Here is a 23,620-nt window from a genome sequence, read left to right on the forward strand (position 1 = left end):
CCCAAAGCAAGTAGCGCTCATTTTTCTACTCTGCCCTCTTGGAGAGCAGGGCAATGTCGTGCTCTTCATGAAAAATCAAGGAAAATTGCTCCCCCAATTGCTTTCACCAAGGATCGAACACGGCACCATGAGGAAGCAAGGAACTAGGCGTGACTTTGGTGCCAAGAAAACCAAGGAAAAGAAGTAGCGTGTGCATCCACCAAGTTTTGAACTTGGAACTTCACTTTTGGAAACACTGCCCTGCTCTCCACGAGGGCAGGGCAGCATTTTGTGGTGCACGGCCAGCACCAGATTGGCGCACCAAGGAAGCTTCGGCAGCATCAGCACGCACGCACGGGCATCATTCTGGCGCACCAAAAAAACTCTGCCCTGCCCTCCACAAGGGCAGGGTAGCATCCTGCAACACCAACTCACACCATACGCACGCACCACGGGCCAGACGCATCATTTTTTGCCCTTCCCTCCACAAGGGCAGGGCAGCCTCCTGGGAGCAACATATGGGCCAAAATTCAATTTAATTCAATTCCTCACCAAATTGAATCAAAGCCAACCAAACCCATTTCTCCTCAAATCCAAAGCAAGCAAAGCCCACATCATCACTCAAAGGCACATGGATCAATTAAATTAGGATTTTCATTTTTGTAATTTGTTTTAATTTCATTTTCATTTTTTATTTTGTAAAGCCTATATAAAGGCATCAATTAGAGCTCGGAAGAGGAGGCTAGCTCCATTAGGGAGTAGTAGTAGATAGCTCTCTCTCTTTTAATTCTCCTTGTTAAATCTGAATCTTGGATTGAGAAGTGAAGGAATTCTATTTCCTTCTTGGTCTAAGATCTCTCTTGGTTGTTCTTTTGCATAATTTCAGAGAATTGATAGTTGAATTTGAGTTTTCATTTGCTTCTTCATTTCTTCTTTCTTCTGCAAACTTGTCTTCTGTTGAATCAAGGAAGGGCTTGAGATCTAGACTTGTTCTCTAGTCTCATTGATTCCCTAAGATCTTCAACATTCTTTTAAATTGCTGCAAATTAAGCATCGCTTTCTATTTTTAATTCTTCAAGCAATTTTTCATTTCTGTATGAATTTGCTGCACTTACTTCATCTTTTACTTCTTTGCTTGATTACACTTTACATTTTATTGTTGAAGTTTTAATTCCCTACACCCAATCCCCTTTACATTTGATGTAATTTACATTTCTTGTCATTTAAGATTTTTCCAATTTACTTTTCTTGCTCTTTAAGTTTCTATGCAAGTTACTTTCTGCACTTTATAATTCCTGCAAATTTACATTTTGTTGGCTACAGTCTCACACAATTCACTCAATGTTAGCTTGACTAAACTAATCACCCACTAAAGTTGCTTGATCCATCAATCCCTGTGGGATCGACCTCACTCTAAGTGAGTTATTTCTACTTGATGCGACCCGGTATACTTGCCGGTTGGATATGTGTGTTGGAAATTCATTTTTCCACAAAAACACCATCAATTATCAAGTAACTCGACAAGGGCTCGACGTGACAAAGTCGGCCCAAAAAGACAAAGTTACAAAAAGACGATTGGTGCGCGAAATTGTGAACAATACTTTTCACAACTCTCATAATCCCCGGTCATGAACCCCAAAAACTTGGTGTTTAATACCATGGCATTACACAACTTCGCAACTAACCAGCAAGTGCACTGGGTCGTCCAAGTAATAAACCTTACGCGAGTAAGGGTCGATCCCACGGAGATTGTTAGTATGAAGCAAGCTATGGTCATCTTGTAAATCTTAGTCAGGCAAACTCAAATGGATATGGTGATGAATGCATAAAAACATAAAGATAGAGATAGAGATACTTATGTAATTCATTGGTAGGAACTTCAGACAAGCGTATGAAGATGCCTTCCCTTCCGTCTCTCTGCTTTCCTACTGTCTTCATCCAATCCTTCTTACTCCTTTCCATGGCAAGCTTATGTAGGGTTTCACCGTTGTCAGTGGCTACCTCCCATCCTCTCAGTGAAAACGTTCCTATGCTCTGTCACAGCATGGCTAATCATCTGTCGGTTCTCGGTCAGGCCGGAATAGAATCCAGCGATTCTTTTACGTCTGTCACTAACGCCCCACCTGCTAGGAGTTTGAAGCACGTCACAGTCATTCAATCATTGAATCCTACTCAAAATACCACAGACAAGGTTAGACCTTCCGGATTCTCTTGAATGCCGCCATCAGTTCTAGCCTATACCACGAAGACTCTGATCTCACGAAATGGTTGGCTCGGTTGTCAGGCGAGCACTCGGTTGTCAGGCGATCAACCATGCATCGTGCAATCAGGAATCTACGAGATATTCACCCAATCGAAGGTAGAACGGAGGTGGTTGTCAGTCAAACGTTCATAGGTGAGAATGATGATGAGTGTCACGGATCATCACATTCATCAAGTTGAAGAACAAGTGATATCTTAGAACAAGAACAAGCGGAATTGAATGGAAGAACAATAGTAATTGCATTAATACTCGAGGTACAGCAGAGCTCCACACCTTAATCTATGGTGTGTAGAAACTCCACCGTTGAAAATACCTAAGTATAAGGTCTAGGCATGGCCGTGAGGCCAGCCTCCCAATGATCTAAGAACTAGGTGTCCAAAGATGATCTAGAGATCTAGAGTGATCAAAAGATGAAAATACAATAGTAAAAGGTCCTACTTATAGAAAACTAGTAGCCTAGGGTGTACAGAGATGAGTAAATGACATAAAAATCCACTTCCGGGCCCACTTGGTGTGTGCTTGGGCTGAGCAATGAAGCATTTTCGTTTAGAGACTCTTCTTGGAGTTAAACGCCAGCTTTAGTGCCAGTTTGGGCGTTTAACTCCCATTTGGGTGCTAGTTCCAGCGTTTAACGCTGGAATTTCTGAGGGTGACTTTGAACGCCGGTTTGGGCCATCAAATCTTGGGCAAAGTATAAACTATCATATATTGCTGGAAAGCCCAGGATGTCTACTTTCCAACGCCGTTGAGAGCGCGCCAATTGGGATTCTGTAGCTCCAGAAAATCCACGTCGAGTGCAGGGAGGTCAGAATCCAACAGCATCTGCAGTCCTTTTTAGTCTCTGAATCAGATTTTTGCTCAGGTCCCTCAATTTCAGCCAGAAAATACCTGAAATCACAGAAAAACACACAAACTCCTAGTAAAGTCCAGAAAAGTGAATTTTAACTAAAAACTAATAAAAATATACTAAAAACTAACTATATCATACCAAAAACATACTAAAAACAATGCCAAAAAGCGTACAAATTATCCGCTCATCACAACACCAAACTTAAATTGTTGCTTGTCCTCAAGCAACTGAAAATCGAATAAGATAAAAAGAAGAGAATATGCAATGAATTCCAAAAACATCTATGAAGATCAGTATTAATTAGATGAGCGGGGCTTTTAGCTTTTTGCCTCTGAATAGTTTTGGCATCTCACTCTATCCTTTGAAATTCAGAATGGTTGGCTTCTTTAGGAACTTAGAATCCAGATAGTGTTATTGATTCTCCTAGTTGAGTATGATGATTCTTGAACATAGCTACTTTATTGTGTCTTGGCTGTGGCCCAAAGCACTCTGTCTTCCAGTATTACCACCGGATACATACATGCCACAGACACATAATTGGGTGAACCTTTTCAGATTGTGACTCAGCTTTGCTAGAGTCCCCAACTAGAGGTGTCCAGGGTTCTTAAGCACACTCTTATTGCCTTGGATCACAACTTTATTTCTCTTTTTCTTTTTCTCTCTTTTTTTTTTTCAAAATTTTTTTTTTTGAATAGAAATGCTTTTTCTTGCTTCAAGAATCATTTTTATGATTTTTCAGATCCTCAGTAACATGTTTCCTTTTTCATCATTCTTTCAAGAGCCAACATTCATGAACCACAAATTCAAAAGACATATGCACTGTTTAAGCATACATTCAGAAAACAAGAGTATTGCCACCACATCAAAATAATCAAACTGTTATAAAATTCAAAATTCATGCAATTCTTTTCTTTTTCAATTAAGCACAAATTTTTTTTTTATTTAAGAAAGGTGATGGATTCATAGGACATTCATAACTTTAAGGCATAGACACTAAGACACTAATGATCATAAGACACAAACATGGACAAACATAAGCATTAATTTTCGAAAAAAACAGAAAAATAAAGAACAAGGAAATTAAGGAACGGGTCTACCTTAGTGATGGCGGCTCTTTCTTCCTCTTGAAGATCCTATGGAGTGCTTGAGCTCCTCAATGTCTCTTCCTTGTCTTTGTTGCTCCTCTCTCATGATTCTTTGATCTTCTCTAATTTCATGGAGGATGATGGAGTGTTCTTGGTGCTCCACCCTTAGTTGTCCCATGTTGGAACTCAATTCTCCTAGGGAGGTGTTTAGTTGCTCCCAATAGTTTTGTGGAGGAAAGTGCATCCCTTGAGGCATCTCAGGGATTTTATGAGGAGGAATTTCCTCATGCTTGCTCCATCCTTTTCTTAGTGATGGGCTTGAGGTCATGCCTTCTCAGTTGAACCGGCTTCCCTCTTGAGTTTCTCTTCCATTGAGCGCCCTCTTCACAAATGTTTATGAGGACTTGGTCCAACCTTTGATCAAAGTTGACCCTTTTTGAGTTTGAAAGGGATCTCGGGGATCACCTTCTTCAAGGCCATAACTTCATAGAAGTGGTCTTGATGCACCCTTGAGATGAATCTTTCCATCTCCCATGACTCGGAGGTGGAAGCCTTTGCCTTCCCTTTCCTCTTTCTAGAGGTTTCTCCGGCCTTGGATGCCATAAATGGTTATGGAAAAATAAAAAGCAATGCTTTTACCATACCAAACTTAAAATGTTTGCTCGTCCTCGAGCAAAAGAAGAAAGAAGAGAGTAGAAGAAGTAGAAATGAGGAAGAAGGGAATGGCTTTGTGTTCGGCCAAAGGGGGGAGAAGCGGTGTTTAGGTTGTGTGAAAATGGAGGAGTGAAGAGGGGTTTATATAGGAGTGGGGGGTGGTGAGGGTTCGGCTATTTGAGGGTGGGTTTGGGTGGGAAAGTGGTTTGAATTTGAATGGTGAGGTAGGTGGGGTTTTATGAAGGATGGATGTGAGTGGTGAAGAGAAAGATGGGATTTGATAGGTGAAGGGTTTTTGGGGAAGAGGTATTGAGGTGATTGGTGAATGGGTGAAGAAGAGAGAGAGTGTGGTAGGGTAGGTGGGGATCCTGTGGGGTCCACAGATCCTGAGGTGTCAAGGAAAAGTCATCCCTGCACCAAATGGCAAGCAAAATCTCGTTTTGTGCCAATTCTGGCGTTAAACGCCGGGCTGGTGCCCAGTTCTGGCGTTTAAGGCCAGCTTCTTGCCCATTTCTGGCGTTTAACGCCAGTCTGGTGCCCCTTTCTGGCGTTAAACGCCCAGAATGGTGCCAGACTGGGCGTTAAACGCCCAACAGCTAACCTCACTGGCGTTTAAACGCCAGTGGGTGCGTCCTCCAGGGTGTGCTGTTTTTCTTCCTGTTTTTCATTCTGTTTTTGCTTTTTTCATTAATTTTGTGACTTCTCATGATCATCAACCTACAAAAAAGTTAAAATAACAAAAGAAAAATAGTTAATCATAAAACATTGGGTTGCCTCCCAACAAGCGCTTCTTTAATGTCAGTAGCTTGACAGAGGACTCTCATGGAGCCTCACAGATACTCAGAGCCATGTTGGAACCTCCCAACACCAAACTTAGAGTTTGAATGTGGGGGTTCAACACCAAACATAGAGTTTGGTTGTGGCCTCCCAACACCAAACTTAGAGTTTGACTGTGGGGGCTCTGTTTGGCTCTGTTTTGAGGGAAGCTCTTCATGCTTCCTCTCCATGATGACAGAGGGATATCCTTGGGCCTTAAACACCAAAGATTCTTCATTCACTTGAATGATCAACTCTCCTCTATCAACATCAATCACAGCCTTTGCTGTGGCTAGGAAGGGTCTGCCAAGGATGATGGATTCATCCATGCACTTCCCAGTTTCTAGGACTATGAAATCAGTAGGGATGTAATGGTTTTCAACTTTAACCAGCACATCCTCTACAAGTCCATGGGCTTGTTTTCTTGAGTTGTCTGCCATCTCTAGTGAGATTTTTGCAGCATACACCTCAGAGATCCCTAACTTCTCCATTACAGAGAGAGGCATGAGGTTTACACTTGACCCTAAGTCACACAGGGCCTTCTTGAAGGTCACGGTGCCTATGGTACAAGGTATTGAAAACTTCCCAGGATCCTGCCTCTTTTGGGGCAGTTTCTACCTAGACAAGTCATCCAGTTCTTTGGTGAGCAAAGGGGGTTCATCCTCCCAAGTCTCATTTCCAAATAACTTGTCATTCGACTTCATGATTGCTCCAAGGTATTTAGCAACTTGCTCCTCAGTGACATACTCATCCTCTTCAGAGGAAGAATACTCATCAGAGCTCATGAACGGCAGAAGTAAGTCCAATGGAATCTTTATGGTCTCAGTTTGAGCCTCAGATTCCCATGGTTCCTCATTGGGGAACTCATTGGAGGCCAGTGGACGCCCAGTGAGGCCTTCCTCAGTGGCGTTCACTGCCTCTTCTTGCTCCCAAAATTCGGCCATGTTGATGGCCTTGCACTCTCCTTTTGGATTTTCTTCTGTATTGCTTGGAAGAGTACTAGGAGGGAGTTCAGTAATTTTCTTGCTCAGCTGACCCACTTGTCCCTCCAAATTTCTAATGGAGGACCTTGTTTCAGTCATGAAACTTTGAGTGGTTTTGATCAGATCAGAGACCATGGTTGCTAAGTCAGAGTTATTCTGCTTAGAACTCTCTGTCTGTTGCTGAGAAGATGATGGAAAAGGTTTGCTATTGCTAAACCTGTTTCTTCCACCATTATTGTTGTTGAAACCTTGTTGAGGTCTCTGTTGATCCTTCCATGAGAAATTTGGATGATTTCTCCATGAAGGATTATAGGTGTTTCCATAGGGTTCTCCCATGTAGTTCACCTCTTCCATTGAAGGGTTCTCAGGATCATAGGCTTCTTCCTCAGATGAAGCCTCCTTAGTACTGCTTGGTGCATTTTACATTCCAGACAGACTTTGAGAAATCATATTGACTTGTTGAGTCAATATTTTATTCTGAGCCAATATGGCATTCAGAGTGTCAATCTCAAGAACTCCTTTCTTCTGACTAGTCCCATTGTTCACAGGATTTCTTTCAGAAGTGTACATGAATTGGTTATTTGCAACCATTTCAATCAGTTCTTGAGCTTCAGTAGGCGTCTTCTTCAGATGAAGAGATCCTCCTGCAGAGCTATCCAAAGACATCTTGGACAGTTCAGAGAGACCATCATAGAAAATACCTATGATGCTCCATTCAGAAAGCATATCAGAAGGACACTTTCTGATTAATTGTTTGTATCTTTCCCAAGCTTCATAGAGGGATTCTCCTTCCTTCTGTCTGAAGGTTTGGACTTCCACTCTAAGCTTACTCAATTTTTGAGGTGGAAAGAACTTTGCCAAGAAGGCATTGACTAGCTTTTCCCAAGAGTCCAGGCTTTCTTTAGGTTGTGAGTCCAACCATGTCCTAGCTCTGTCTCTTACAGCAAAAGGGAATAGCATAAGTCTGTAGACCTCAGGGTCAACCCCATTAGTCTTGACAGTGTCACAGATTTGCAAGAATTCAGCCAAAAACTGATGAGGATCTTCCAATGGAAGTCCATGGAACTTGCAATTCTATTGCATTAGAGAAACTAATTGAGGCTTAAGCTCAAAGTTGTTTGCTCCAATGGCAGGGATAGAGATGCTTCTCCCATAGAAATCGGGAGTAGGTGCAGTAAAGTCACCCAGCACCTTCCTTGCATTGTTGGCATTGTTGTTGTTTTCGGCTGCCATAGGTTCTTCTTCTTTGAAGAATTCGGTCAGGTGCTCTAAAGAGAGTTGTGCTTTGGCTTCTCTTAGCTTTCTCTTCAAGGTCCTTTCAGGTTCAGGGTCTGCCTCAACAAGAATGCTTTTGTCTTTGCTCCTACTCATAAGAAAGAGAAGAGAACAAGAAAAGGTGGAATCCTCTATGTCACAGTATAGAGATTCCTTGAAGTGTCAGAGGAAAAGAAAAGTAGAAGACAGAAGTAGAAAATTTGAACTTATCAAAGAAGATGGAGTTCGAATTTTGCATTAAGGGATAATGTTAGTCCATAAATAGAAAGATGTGAGAAGAAGGGAAGTAATTTTCGAAAATTAAGTAAAAGATTTTGAAAACATTTTTGAAAAAACATTACTTAATTTTCGAAAATGAAAGTGGGAAAGAAATAAAGTGATTTTTGAAAAAGATTTTGAAATTAGAAATCAAAAAGATTTGATTGAAAACTATTTTGAAAAATATGTGGTTAAGAAGATTTGATTAGTTTTAAAAAAAAATGTGATTGAGAAGATATGATTTGAAAACAATTTTAAAAAGATTTGATTTTAAAAATTAATGACTTGCCTAACAAGAAAAGATATGATTCAAACATTAAACCTTTCTCAACAGAAAAGGCAACATACTTGAAATGTTCAATCAAATCATTAATTGTTAGCAAGTATCTTTGAAAAAGGAAAGAAATTGATTTTGAAAAAGATTTGATTGAAAAATTGATTTGAAAAAGATTTGATTTTAAAAAGATTTTGAAAACTTGAAAAAAAATTTGAAGTGAAAACAAAATCTTCCCCCTTGTGCCATCCTGGCGTTAAACGCCCAGAATGGTCCACATTCTGGCGTTTAACGCCCAAAATGCTACCCTTTTGGGCGTTAAACGCCCAACCAGGTACCCTGGCTGGCGTTTAAACGCCAGTCTGTCCTTCTTCACTGGGCGTTTTGAACGCCCAGCTTTTCTGTGCAATTCCTCTGCTGTATGTTCTGAATCTTCAATTCTCTGTATTATTGACTTGAGAAGACACAAATTAAAAATATTTTTGGATTTTTTTTAATAATCAAAATGCAACTAAAATCAAATAACAATGCATGCAAGACACCAAACTTAGCAGTTTGTATACTGCTGACACTAATGAGACTGCATATGAGACACACAAAACACTCAAGTCAAGAGAATTCAAAGATCAAAACAAGGAAATCATCAAGAACAACTTGAAAATTACTTAAGACATATGAATGAATGCAAGAAGAACAGAAACATGCAATTGACACCAAACTTAAAATGAAACACTAGACTCAAACAAGAAATGTTTTTGGATTTTATGATTTTGTAAATTTTTTTTTTTGGATTTTCGAAAATTAAGTGGAAAAAGAAAATAAAGGTATCAAAATTCTTAATGAGAATTCCAGGAATCATGCAATGTTAGTCTAAAGCTTCAGTCTAAAGGAATTAGACATGGTCAGCCAAGCTTCAGCAGAACATTGCATTCAAGAGCTAAATTGATGAAGATCAATCAGCTTTGGTGATGATAAGAACATCACCTTGAAACACTAGAATTCATTCTTAAGAACTCTGAAAAAAAATACCTAATCTAAGCAACAAGATGAACCGTCAGTTGTCCAAACTGAACAATCCACGGCAACGGCGCCAAAAACTTGGTGCGCGAAATTGTGAACAATACTTTTCACAACTCTCATAATCCCCGGTCATGAACCCCAAAAACTTGGTGTTCAATACCATGGCATTACACAACTTCGCACAACTAACCGGCAAGTGCACTGGGTCGTCCAAGTAATAAACCTTACGCGAGTAAGGGTCGATCCCACGGAGATTGTTAGTATGAAGCAAGCTATGGTCATCTTGTAAATCTTAGTCAGGCAAACTCAAATGGATATGGTGATGAACGCATAAAAACATAAAGATAGAGATAGAGATACTTATGTAATTCATTGGTAGGAACTTCAGACAAGCGTATGAAGATGCCTTCCCTTCCGTCTCTCTGCTTTCCTACTGTCTTCATCCAATCCTTCTTACTCCTTTCCATGGCAAGCTTATGTAGGGTTTCACCGTTGTCAGTGGCTACCTCCCATCCTCTCAGTGAAAATGTTCCTATGCTCTGTCACAGCATGGCTAATCATTTGTCGGTTCTCGGTCAGGCCGGAATAGAATCCAGCGATTCTTTTGCGTCTGTCACTAACGCCCCGCCTGCTAGGAGTTTGAAGCACGTCACAGTCATTCAATCATTGAATCCTACTCAGAATACCACAGACAAGGTTAGACCTTCCGGATTCTCTTGAATGCCGCCATCAGTTCTAGCCTATACCACGAAGACTCTGATCTCACGGAATGGTTGGCTCGGTTGTCAGGCGAGCACTCGGTTGTCAGGCGATCAACCATGCATCGTGCAATCAGGAATCTACGAGATATTCACCCAATCGAAGGTAGAACGGAGGTGGTTGTCAGTCACACGTTCATAGGTGAGAATGATGATGAGTGTCACGGATCATCACATTCATCAAGTTGAAGAACAAGTGATATCTTAGAACAAGAACAAGCGGAATTGAATGGAAGAACAATAGTAATTGCATTAATACTCGAGGTACAGCAGAGCTCCACACCTTAATCTATGGTGTGTAGAAACTCCACCGTTGAAAATACCTAAGTATAAGGTCTAGGCATGGCCGTGAGGCCAGCCTCCCAATGATCTAAGAACTAGGTGTCCAAAGATGATCTAGAGATCTAGAGTGATCAAAAGATGAAAATACAATAGTAAAAGGTCCTACTTATAGAAAACTTGTAGCCTAGGGTGTACAGAGATGAGTAAATGACATAAAAATCCACTTCCGGGCCCACTTGGTGTGTGCTTGGGCTGAGCAATGAAGCATTTTCGTGTAGAGACTCTTCTTGGAGTTAAACGCTAGCTTTAGTGCCAGTTTGGGCGTTTAACTCCCATTTGGGTGCCAGTTCCAGCGTTTAACGCTGGAATTTCTGAGGGTGACTTTGAACGCCGGTTTGGGCCATCAAATCTTGGGCAAAGTATGGACTATCATATATTGCTGGAAAGCCCGTTGAGAGCGCGCCAATTGGGCTTCTGTAGCTCCAGAAAATCCACTTCGAGTGCAGGGAGGTCAGAATCCAACAGCATCTGCAGTCCTTTTTAGTCTCTGAATCAGATTTTTGCTCAGGTCCCTCAATTTCAGCCAGAAAATACCTGAAATCACAGAAAAACACACAAACTCCTAGTAAAGTCCAGAAAAGTGAATTTTAACTAAAAACTAATAAAAATATACTAAAAACTAACTATATCATACCAAAAACATACTAAAAACAATGCCAAAAAGCGTACAAATTATCCGCTCATCAACGATCCCTGAAAGAGACCTAAAATAAGGTCCAAAAAAGAGGATTATCAAGTAACTCGACAAGGGCTTGACGTGACAAAGTCGGTCTGAAAAAATAAAGCTACAAAAAATAACTCAGAAGAACCCGACATGACGAAGTCGGCACAAAAGACAAAGAGTTATCAAGTAATCTCTGAAAAGAGAATTGAACAAGGACCAGGTAGGAGAATTACAGAAAGGACTCATAAAAGCTCGACATGATGGCCACCCAAAAACCCCAAAAAGCAAATCCTAATAAGAGACCTTAGAAAAGGTCCAACTGAAATGGATTATAGAAGATAACTTCGGGACAAAGAAAGAAGACCAACACACAAGGTGGATTCAGACTTAACAAGAAGTTGGGCTACAAACATAAAGCAAATAAAGGTCCAATCCAAACACAAGTCGCAGTAACAAACTCAAGAAACCATCAAGTCTAGTGACTACTTTGTTTAACGAAAATAAAGTTGCTAAAGCGAAAGCAACTGGAGAAGTACCCAAAGTCAGAAGCAGGCTTTACAAAATAAAAAGTTCAAAAGCCCACAGGCCGGGCTATACCAAAATATACCAAAGATAATTAAAGAGAATTCGGAGGTCCTCCACTAGTGGCATCAACATGAGGTGAAGGAAGACGAGTCTGGAGAGGCACCGCATCCACTGTCCCGTCACCTCGATTCAAGATCTGACAATCAGGATCTGGCTCAACTACGGTCGAGGGGGCTGAAGAAACCGGCATAGCAGAACCTTTAAGAGAAGGCGCAAGAGGAGGTTCAATGTCATCATCGGGATCATCCGGGAAAATCTTGCCATCCTTTACTATGTTATCAAGACTAACGAGAGTCAAATCGGCATCAGGGGCAACAATCCGGAACTACTCCATCAGGTTCTCAAAGGCGGCAGTCACGCTGCCCACAAGGTGACCCTAGAGCTCGGCATAATTAACCCGAGAAGTTTCCAAGTCATCTCGGAGATGCACCAACTCCCTATAAGCTGAGACATAGCTATCCTTGTGCTTCAATGCCATATCCTCAGCCAACTTCAAGGAAGCCGCCAAGGCGATAGAGCTAGCCTTCTCACCCTCCAGTTCCTTTTCTACCTTCGCCAACTTCACCTCCAATTCCTCCATCAGACCCTTGATCCGATTATACTCTGATTTAGCCTCTTCCATGAATGACTTCGTAGCATGAATCGGGATACTCTGAATAGTTCGGAAAATAGCCGCACCCATATGTGCCACCTTCACACTGTTTCTGGTGATGTAGTCTAAATGCTGAAGAAGGGACACATCATCCATAGAAAGCGCACCATAAGGGGCAACTTGCTGGTCGACAAACTCGACAGCATCAAAATCCGGGGCATCCAGGTTAAAGGGCTCATTTGTTTTCTGCTTTTTTGAGGAAGGAGCATCAGAAGCAGCATTAGAAGTTTGTGGAGGATCTACCAGGCGAACCCGAGGAGTAGGGATCACCCTCCTTTGCCCAGGGGAACCTGGTACAGGCAATTTCATGGTGGTTTGAGAAGATCCCTCCCCTGCCACCTTGACCGAGATGTTTTGTGCAACGGCTACCTTCCTCGCTTTTTTGAAAGCCTTCATGGAGTCGTTATTTTTTGACATTTATGAAAATAGAAAAAACAGAATCAGCAAATAAAAGTCATGGATCACAGGGATAAAATAGAATAAAATAGCACGTCAGTCAATACCCAACACTTTTCGGACGAAAGAGGGGTCCCTAGAAATATCTTAGTATCCAGATGCGGAGGCTCCCCCCATATATCCTCCAATACACTCACAAAGGCCTGTTCGACCCCGTCCAACATCTCCCAAGTATACCGAGACACTATGACATTCTTTTGCCACTCAAGAGGAAAAGCAGGTTCATCATTTTCATCAAGAAAAAAGGGGCTAACCCCCTCGACAGCTCGTACTTTAAAGAAATAGTTTTTAAAATCCTTAAAGGACTCATCATACATGGCAAAGACCTTGTGCCCTTGGGCAGATCTAAAGGAAACCCAAGAAGCTTTCTTTTTTGAAGAGGCCCCAGGCTTGGCCGAAACAAACAAATAGAGGAAAAGAGTTAGAGAAGGCTTGATGCCTAACTCTTGACACAGCAGCTGAAAATTTTTTATAAAACCCCACGAATTGGGATGAAGCTGGGATGGAGCAATGTTACAAGACCACAAAAGGTTGGTCTCAAAAGCGGAAAAAGGAAAAGTAATGTCCAACAGACTAAATAAGTATTCATAAGCATAAAAGTAGGGACGCTCCCCCTGAACAGAAGTAGGAAAACAAACTCTCTCATTGGAATCAGGCGCTACCAGCTCGTAATTCCCTTCCTGGGCACCACTACCACAGACCCAATGGTGTTTTCGCAGCTCTCTACAGAAGTCAGAATCCACCACTGAAAGACATAGAAGAACCATGGAATCTACCCAATTGGCCATGCCCTCAGGGACTCAGGAAGACGTCTCAACAATATTCTTGCGAGAAGCCATAAGACCAACTAGTCCTACAATAAAGAAAAGAATATCGGATTACTAAAACACATCTCGGACAGCAGCAAAATAACTCGACCACACAACCCAGTACATTACAAGCAACAAAAGGAGTCCTCAGGACTTACGTTGAAAATCCTAGGGCATCATTTGGGGGCAAGCCACAATACAAGAGCCCAAGGAGATTTACAAGATTCACACCCCAACAACAACGTTCCCCTTTCAAACCAAAAACAACAACCAAAGCATAAATTATCAAAGAAAATATCGTCTTCACCAAAAGAGAAACTACCAACAGAACCTAAAACCACTAAAGGAACAACCTTTTTCAAGTAGCGGCAACATGCAAAACCCTAGAGACACTAAAACGGAAGGGCAAAAAGAGGACCAGAACATGTACATCACAGCGGCAGTCAAGCATGGCAATACGAAAAGATTCAGGCTTTCCAACATAGATACAGGCAAAATCAAAACTTTTTGAAGAATCACATTCCAAAGCAAATAAAGAAGCAGGGAAAAGAACCAACCTGAAGAAAAGAGGAAGCGCTGAAGAAGATGATCGCACTCCAAAAACAAACACCAAATGATCGCCAAGCAAACGTCGCAGAAATGAAAAAATCACAAAACAAGAAAAGAGAGAAAGAAGGTTACGAAGAAAAGAAACCGTTTTTTAGATATGAAGTTCAAAAACAAAGAGACCCAGAGAAAACGGAGCATCAAAAACCAATTAATGGGGCATTAAAAACCCTCGCACGTTCCCAACGCCAGGACGTTAATTCAAAGCGCGCGTTTTCAAAAGGAAGCGAAACGTTCTGCATTCAAAAAAGGAACACCTACAAGGGCAAAATCGACAAAATGCTCGAGTTCGGCTTCACCTGAAGGTTCGAAGTCCTAAAAACTAAGACTCTACCTCCAAATAAAGACCGAGCTCGAGCAGGGGCACTATTCATACCCTAGGTTGGGCTCAACAACCCGGGATGTTCTACAGACAAAGCGACCGACCTCTTTAAGGTCAGAAGGACCCGACCTCTTCTCAAAGAGGTCGGCCAAATCACAGGAAGGCTCAATAGAGGGCCCAAACGGAGGAACACGCCCCAAATCCTAAGGCAGCCCAAGCCTACAGAGAGAAGGGCGGTTCCCTTGAAGATAAGATTACCTCAATTAAAGATAAGATAAAGATAAGATAAGATAACTAACTTATCTTATCTAAAGAAGGTCACTCCATGCCATTATAAATACACTGGAGCACCTAGGTATAACTCATACTCTAATTCTACTAAATACCTGCTTAATACCCTTGCTAACTTAAGCATCGGAGTCCCTTGTAGGTACCCCCACCTTCCGGGAATGAAGGATCAGCACCACTACCGTGTCCAACAAGTCGGACACAGCGGCTCCAGCCACCGTCAACAGGTCAGATACAACAGCTCTGACCAAGTACCGAAGATCTCATCCAAGATCGACCTACAGTTTCAGGTAACCCTCGAAACACCTGCTTCAACCAACCAGGCTGAATGTGAGGCACTACTAGCTGGTTTGAAGCTGGCTAAAGAGGTTGGAGCTCAAAAGCTTATCATATTTAGCAACTCACTAGTAATCACCTCACAAATAATAGGGAACTACCATGCCAAGGATCCCACCATGAAAAAGTACTTGGACAAAACCAGGGAACAGCTCGGACAACTCGGGGAATATGAGGTCCGCCATATACCTCAGGAACAGAATGCTTGAGTTGATGCACTCTCAAACTAGCCAGCACCAAACCAGGGGGCAAAAATAGAAGCCTCATCCAGGAAATGTTGCAGAACCCGTTAATCTCGGAAGAAGAAAAGGTCCTAGCCATAACAGGTCTGGATCAAGAATGGATGACTCCCATAATTAACTACCTCAAAACAGAAACACTCCCTACAGATAAGAATGAGGCAAAGAGGTTAAAACGGGAGGCACAATACTACACCATCATAAATAATACTCTATACAAGAGAGGGATTTCAACGCCACTGTTAAAATGTGTGCCGACTTCCAACACAAAGGAAGTTTTAGAAGAAGTACACAGTGGCATCTGTGGCAACCATCTCGGAGCACAGGCTCTTACCAAAAAAGTACTTCAGGCCAGATTCTATTGGCCGACTCTACAAAAAGAAGCAACAGAATTCGTAAAGACATGTCCACCATATCGGAAACATGCCAACTTTCACATCACCCCACAAGAAGGGCTTATCAGCGTAACCTCACCCTAGCCATTCGCAAAATGGGGACTCGACCTTCTCGGTCCTTTCCCTCAAGGATCCAGACAAGTCAAATTCCTCATCGTAGGGGTAGACTATTTCACAAAATGGATTGAGGCGAAACCCCTAGCTAACGCCACTGCTCAAAGAAGTCAAACATTCCTATATAGAAACATTGTCACAAGGTTTGGGGTTCCATACTCCATTACCACAGACAATGGCACTCAATTTACAGATGCATGCTTCAGAAAATTGGTGGCCGATGTGAATATAAAACACCAATTCACATCTGTTGAACACCCCCAAGCCAACGGACAAGCAGAAGCTGCTAACAAAGTCATATTAGCCGGGTTAAAATGGAGATTAATGATGCAAAGGGAGCCTGGGCTGAAGAGCTCCCGTAATTCCTATGGGCATATCGGACAACTCCACACTCCACCATAAAGGAATCACCTTTTCGATTAGCTTACGGAATGGAGGCAATGATCCCAGTGGAGGTCAAAGAAGGATCACCCAGAGTGATCCACTACAGTAAAGAGGCCAACTCCCAACTTTAAAGGGAAGAACTCGACCTACATCTAGAAATCTGAGAAAGAGCTCGGATCAGAGAAGAGGCATTAAAATGTCGAATGGCTTCAAGATATAATCAAAAGGTTGTGCCATGAGGTTTTGCTGACAATGACCTCGTCATAATCCAAAATGACATCGGAACAACTCGACCTGGAGAAGGAAAGCTGGCAGCAAACTGGAAGGGACCCTACCGAGTCATAGAAGTACTCGGAAGAGGCTACTACAAGCTATCCGAACTCGAAGGGCGAGATCTCCCAAAGTCATGGCACGTCTGCAACTTAAGGAGGTACTACAGTTAGGAGGTAATAAAGAATCTTAGGATGAGGTGCACTCTTTTTCCTTAAAAAGGTTTTTTAACGAGGCACCAAGCCAAGATCCATGAAATACCTAACTTAGAGGGGTGAAACTCCCACATGTATATATTTGCATATTTTCTTTTTGAATAAAGTTTTTTCAGATGTTCTACAAATCCTTTATCAAGACTCATTAATCTGAAACGCAAAATTTCATCGCCCGATTATAAAGCTACAGATCGGCAAAAGTGAAAACTCAATTCACTACCCGATCACGATAAAGACCAACAAAGTTGAAAACTGAACTCATCAAAGGTCGACCAAGCGAGGATCAAACCCAATTTCTACAAAATCGGCAAAGATGAAAAGCGACAAAACAGATTAAATGCAAGAAGTTATTGAAAGTGACCCATAGGAAAGGACCTGACGATGTCTTAATAAAAATGGGTTGCTAAAAAATAACTTAGAAGATGGACCGACATAAAGAAGTCGGACCAGTCGACCATATATAAAAAGTAAATCCCTGGAAAGAGGACTGGCCAGCCCTAAAAAAGAGGATTACTAGAAATAACTTCGAAGGGACCGACATGATGAAGTCGGCCTCCCACAAGCTAAAGTTGTAAAAATAATCCATAAAAGAGATCTGACAATGATCCAAAATGGATTACTAGAAATAACTTCAAAGGGACCGACATGATGAAGTCGGCCTCCCACAAGCTAGAGTTATAATAGTAATCCATAAAAGAGATCTGACAAAGATCCAAAGTGGATTACTAGAAATAACTTAGAAGAGACCGACATGATGAAGTCGGCCCCCAACAAACCTACAAAAAGTTCTACAAGGTAATCCATAAGAGAGATCCAACAAAGATCCAAACAAAATGGATTACCAAAATAACTTAAGAAGGAGCAGACTGAGGCGATGGAGTCAGCTAAACAGAAGGCATGCGCTATAAGGGACTTCAAGTCGGACCCAGAAGGCCATGACCCAAAAGAATTAAAGCTACAAGTATGAAAGTATAAAGGCAATCAAAAGAGGTCGGAAAACAGTATTTCAATGCCTCGAAAAAGCCTAAATACTAAGGCGAGCAATCAACAGGCAGGAACCAAACTGCTATAATAAATAAAGACCCAAGAGGGCACCTGAAGTCAACCCCAAGAGCCTGAAAACTACTTTGTTTTTTCCAAAATAAAGTTGCTAACAGAAAAGCGACCAAAGTATCCAGAAGCCGAATTACAAAAAAGAGTTCAAAGCCCACAGGTCGGGCCATACACAAATGTACCAAAAATAATCATAGAGAATCCAAAGACTTCCCAGTAGCTGCATCATGGGGTAAAGGAGGACGAGTCTGAAGGGGTATAGCATCTACCATCCCATAATCCCGGTTCAGGATCTGGACGTTAGGATCAGACTCAGGCTGACCAACTTCAGCTGTCGGGGCTAAGAAAGCAAGGGCAACAGAGACTTTGGCAGCAGGCACGGGAGGAGGCTCGATATCGTCACCATCATCAGGGTCATCCAGGACAATTTTACCGTCTTTTAAAATGTTGTCCAAGCTGAAAAGAGTAAGGTCAATCTCGGGCGCAAGAACTCGAACCTGCTCCTTCAAATTCTCATAAGCAGCATTGACACTGCCTATAAGATGACCTTGAAGTTTGGCATAATCAGCTCGAACAGACTCCAAACTCTCTCTGAGACACATCATCTCCCTATAAGTGGTGACATAGCTCTCCTTATGCTTCAACGCCGTATCCTCAGCCAACTTTGCAGAGGCTGCCAAAGCAATAGCTCTAGTCTTTTCACCCTCTAACTCCTTTTCCAGCTTGGCCACTTTCACCTCGAGCTCCTTCTTCAAACCCTTGATCCGGTCAAACTCCGACTTGGCCTCCTCCATAAAAGCCTTTGTTGCATGGATAGGAAAATCTTGGGTGGTTCGATATAAAACTGCTCCCAAATAAGCCTTCTTGACACTGCTCCGAGTAATAAAATCCAAATGACGAAGAAGAGAGACATGTCAGTAGGAATAACACCATAAGGAGCAATCTGCTGGTCGACAAACCCAACAATATCAAAATCAGGAGCATCTAGATTAAAGAGCTCAACAGTCCGAGGTCTTTTTGAAGGAAGAATGGCTGTAGGAGAAGAGGTAGCAGCAGAAGCCTGGGGAGGATCGAGCACATGAACCCGAGGGGTAGGAATCATCCTCCTCGGTCCAGGAGAGCTCAGCACAGGTGGTTTTTGAGACACATGAGAAGACCCTTCCCCAGTCACTCTGGCTGAGATGTTTTGGGCCGCGGTAGCCTTCCTCGCCTTTTTAAAGGCTTTCATGGAGTCATTATTCTTGGCCATCTCTGAAAAACAAAATCAACCATAGAAGTAGGTTACAAACTGGAAAGAGAAAGAAGCAAAGTAAAAATAGAGCAAAATAAGTCGGCCAACACCCAACACAGTTCGGACTAGGGAAGGGTCCCCTAAAAACCTCTTAGTGTCAAGATGGCGAGGTTCCCTGATGAGCGGATAATTTGTACGCTTTTTGGCATTGTTTTTAGTATGTTTTTAGTATGATCTAGTTAGTTTTTAGTATATTTTTATTAGTTTTTAGTTAAAAATCACTTTTCTGGACTTTACTATGAGTTTGTGTGTTTTTCTTTGATTTCAGGTATTTTCTGGCTGAAATTGAGGGACCTGAGCAAAAATCTGATTCAGAGACTGAAAAGGACTGCAGATGCTGTTGGATTCTGACCTCCCTGCACTTGAAGCGGATTTTCTGGAGCTACCCAAGACCAATTGGTGCGCTCTCAACGGCGTTGGAAAGTAGACTTCCTAGGCTTTCCAGCAATATATGATAGTCCATACTTTGCCCAAGATTTGATGGCCCAAACCGGCGTTCAAAGTTACCCTCAGAAATCCCAGCGTTAAACGCCGGAACTGGCACCAAAATGGGAGTTAAACGCCCAAACTGGCATAAAAGCTGGCGTTTAACTCCAAGAGGAGTCTCTACACGAAAATGCTTCATTGCTCAGCCCAAGCACACACCAAGTGGGCCCGGAAGTGGATTTTTATGTCATTTACTCATCTCTGTACACCCTAGGCTACTAGTTCTCTATAAGTAGGACCTTTTACTATTGTATTAAGAATCTTCTGATCTTTGGAATCTTTTGATCTTTAGATCTTTTTATCATTGGGAGGCTGGCCTCACGGCCATGCCTAGACCTTGTTCTTATGTATTTTCAATGGTGGAGTTTCTACACACCATAGATTAAGGTGTGGAGCTCTGCTGTACCTCGAGTATTAATGCAATTACTATTGTTCTTCTATTCAATTCCGCTTGTTCTTGTTCCAAGATATCACTTGTTCTTCAACTTGATGAATGTGATGATCCGTGACACTCATCATCATTCTCACCTATGAACGTGTGCCTGACAACCACCTCCGTTCTACCTTAGATTGGGTGAATATCTCTTGGATTCTTTAACCGGAATCTTCGTGGTATAGGCTAGAACTGATGGCGGCATTCAAGAGAATCTGGAAGGTCTAACCTTGTCTGTGGTATTCTGAGTAGGATTCAATGATTGAATGACTGTGACGTGCTTCAAACTCCTGAGGGCGGGGCGTTAGTGACAGACGCAAAAGAATCACTGGATTCTATTCTAGCCTGATCGAGAACCGACAGATGGATAGCCGTGCCGTGACAGGGTGCGTTGAACATTTCCACTGAGTGGATGGGAGGTAGCCACTGACAACGGTGAAACCCTTGCTTAAGCTTGCCATGGAAAGGAGTAAGAAGGATTGGATGAAGACAGTAGGAAAGCAGAGAGACGGAAGGGAAGGCATCTTCATACGCTTATCTGAAATTCCTACCAATGAATTGCATAAGTATCTCTATCTTTATCTTTATGTTTTATTCGCATATCACCATACCCATTTGAGTTTTCCTGACTAAGATTTACAAGGTGACTATAGCTTGCTTCATACCAACAATCTCTGTGGGATCGACCCTTACTCGCGTAAGGTTTATTACTTGGACGACCCAGTACACTTGCTGGTTAGTTGTGCGAAATTGTAGTGATCACAATTTCGTGCACCAAGTTTTTGGCGCCGTTGCCGGGGATTGTTCGAGTATGGACAACTGATGGTTCATCTTGTTGCTTAGATTAGGTATTTTTTTTCTTCAGAGTTCTTAAGAATGAATTCTAGAGTTTCATGATGATTTGTTGAACTCTGGCTGGCTGTGAAGCCATGTCTAATTCCATTGGACCGAGGTTTCAACTTATCATCACAAGAGCTTGTTGATTTCTATCAATCTTGCTTTTGGAGCAGTGATCTGCTAAGGCTTGGCTGGCCATTGGCCATGTCTAGTGTTTTGGACCGAAGCTTTCCTTGAAAGCTTGGCTGGCTGTGAAGCCATGTCTAATTCCTGGACCGGAGTCTTAGACTAAACATTGCATGATTCCTGGAATTCTCATTAAGAATTTTGATATCTTTTTCCACTTAATTTTCGAAAAAAGCACAAAAAAATTTACAAAGTCATAAAATCCAAAAATATTTCTTGTTTGAGTCTAGTGTCTCATGTTAAGTTTGGTGTCAATTGCATGCATTCATTCATGTGTCTTAGTGATCTTCAAGATGTTCTTGATGATTTCTTACTCTAATCTTTAAATTCTCTTGACTTGAGTGTTTTGTGTGTCTCATATGCATTCTCATTAGTGTCAGTAGTATACAAACTGTTAAGTTTGGTGTCTTGCATGCATTGTTATTTGATTCTTGTTGCATTTTGATTTTTTCTTATTATCAAAAATCCAAAAATATTTTTAATTTGTGTCTTCTCAAGTCAATAATACAGAGAATTGAAGATTCAGAACATACAGCAGAGGAATTACACAGAAAAAGCTGGGCGTTCAAAACGCCCAGTGAAGAAGGACAGACTGGCGTTTAAACGCCAGCCAGGGTACCTGGTTGGGCGTTTAACGCCCAAAAGGGTATAGTTTTGGGCATTAAACGCCAGAATGTGCACCATTCTGGGCGTTTAACGCCAGGATGGCACAGGAGGGAAGATTTTGTTTTCAAATCAATTTTTTTTAGTTTTCAAAATATTTTCAAAATCAAATCTTTTTAAAACGTTTCCAAATCATATCTTCTCAATCACATCTTTTTAAACTAATCATATCTTCTTAACCACTTCTTTTTAAAAATAGTTTTCAATCAAATCATTTTGATTTCTAATTTCAAATTCTTTTTCAAAAATCACTTGATTTCTTTCCCACTTTTGTTTTCGAAAATTATCAATCAAAGTTTTTCAAAAATGTTTTCAAAATCTTCTACTTAATTTTCGAAAATTACTTCCCTTCTTCTCACATCCTTCTATTTATGAACTAACACTATTCCTTAATGCAAAATTCGAACTCCATCTTCTTTGATAAATTCGAATTTTCTACTTCTGTCTTCTATTTTTCTTTTCCTCTGACACCTAAAGGAATCTCTATACTGTGACATAGAGGATTCCACATTTTCTTGTTCCCTTCTCTTTCTTATGAGCAGGAGCAAAGACAAAAGCATTCTTGTTGAGGTTGATCCTGAACCTGAAAGGACCTTGAAGCGAAAGCTAAGAGAAGCCAAGGCACAACTCTCTGTAGAGGACCTAACAGAAATCTTCTAAGAAGAAGAACCTATGGCAGCCGAAAACAACAACAATGCCAACAATGCAAGGAAGGTGCTGGGTGACTTTACTGCACCTACTCCTGATTTCTATGGGAGAAGCATCTCTATCCCTGCCATTGGAGCAAACAACGTTGAGCTTAAGCCTCAATTAGTTTCTCTAATGCAACAGAATTGCAAGTTCCATGGACTTCCATTGGAAGATCCTCATCAGTTCTTAGCTGAATTCTTGCAAATCTGTGACACTGTCAAGACTAATGGGGTTGACCCTAAGGTCTACAGACTTATGCTATTCCCTTTTGCTGTAAGAGACAGAGCTAGGACATGGTTGGACTCACAACCTAAAGAAAGCCTGAACTCTTGGGAAAAGCTAGTCAATGCCTTCTTGGCAAAGTTCTTTCCACCTCAAAAATTGAGTAAGCTTAGAGTGGAAGTCCAAACCTTCAGACAGAAGGAAGGAGAATCCCTCTATGAAGCTTGGGAAAGATACAAACAATTAATCAGAAAGTGTCCTTCTGATATGCTTTCTGAATAGAGCATCATAGGTATTTTCTATGATGGTCTCTCTGAACTGTCCAAGATGTCTTTGGATAGCTCTGCTGGAGGATCTCTTCATCTGAAGAAGACGCCTACAGAAGCTCAAGAGCTGATTGAAATGGTTGCAAATAACCAATTCATGTACACTTCTGAAAGAAATCCTGTGAACAATGGGACTAGTCAGAAGAAAGGAGTTCTTGAGATTGACACTCTGAATGCCATATTGGCTCAGAATAAAATATTGACTCAACAAGTCAATATGATTTCTCAAAGTCTGTCTGGAATGCAAAATGCACCAAGCAGTACTAAAGAAGCTTCATCTGAGGAAGAAGCTTATGATCCTGAGAACCCTTCAATGGAAGAGGTGAATTACATGGGAGAACCCTATGGAAACACCTATAATCCTTCATCGAGAAATCATCCAAATCTCTCATGGAAGGATCAACAGAGACCTCAACAAGGTTTCAACAATAATAATGGTGGAAGAAACAGGTTTAGCAATAGCAAGCCTTTCCCATCATCTTCTCAGCAACAGACAGAGAGTTCTAAGCAGAATACCTCTGACTTAGCAACCATGGTCTCT

At 41.6% G+C, this 23,620-nt stretch overlaps 2 non-coding genes across 2 annotated transcripts; one reads left to right on the forward strand and one right to left on the reverse strand.

Moving 5' to 3' along the window:
* The first annotated feature begins 7,350 nt into the window (after positions 1 to 7,350).
* On the forward strand, positions 7,351 to 7,458 carry LOC112716312 (small nucleolar RNA R71). Its single transcript, XR_003160288.1, has one exon. It is a non-coding gene; the product is annotated as a small nucleolar RNA R71 (small nucleolar RNA).
* A 15,460-nt stretch (positions 7,459 to 22,918) lies between these two features.
* LOC112716317 (small nucleolar RNA R71) lies at positions 22,919 to 23,026 on the reverse strand. The gene has a single exon (XR_003160290.1). It is a non-coding gene; the product is annotated as a small nucleolar RNA R71 (small nucleolar RNA).
* Between the last annotated feature and the right edge of the window lie 594 nt (positions 23,027 to 23,620).

This window comes from Arachis hypogaea, chromosome 1 (genome assembly GCF_003086295.3).
Source record: "Arachis hypogaea cultivar Tifrunner chromosome 1, arahy.Tifrunner.gnm2.J5K5, whole genome shotgun sequence".
NCBI lineage: Eukaryota > Viridiplantae > Streptophyta > Magnoliopsida > Fabales > Fabaceae > Arachis > Arachis hypogaea.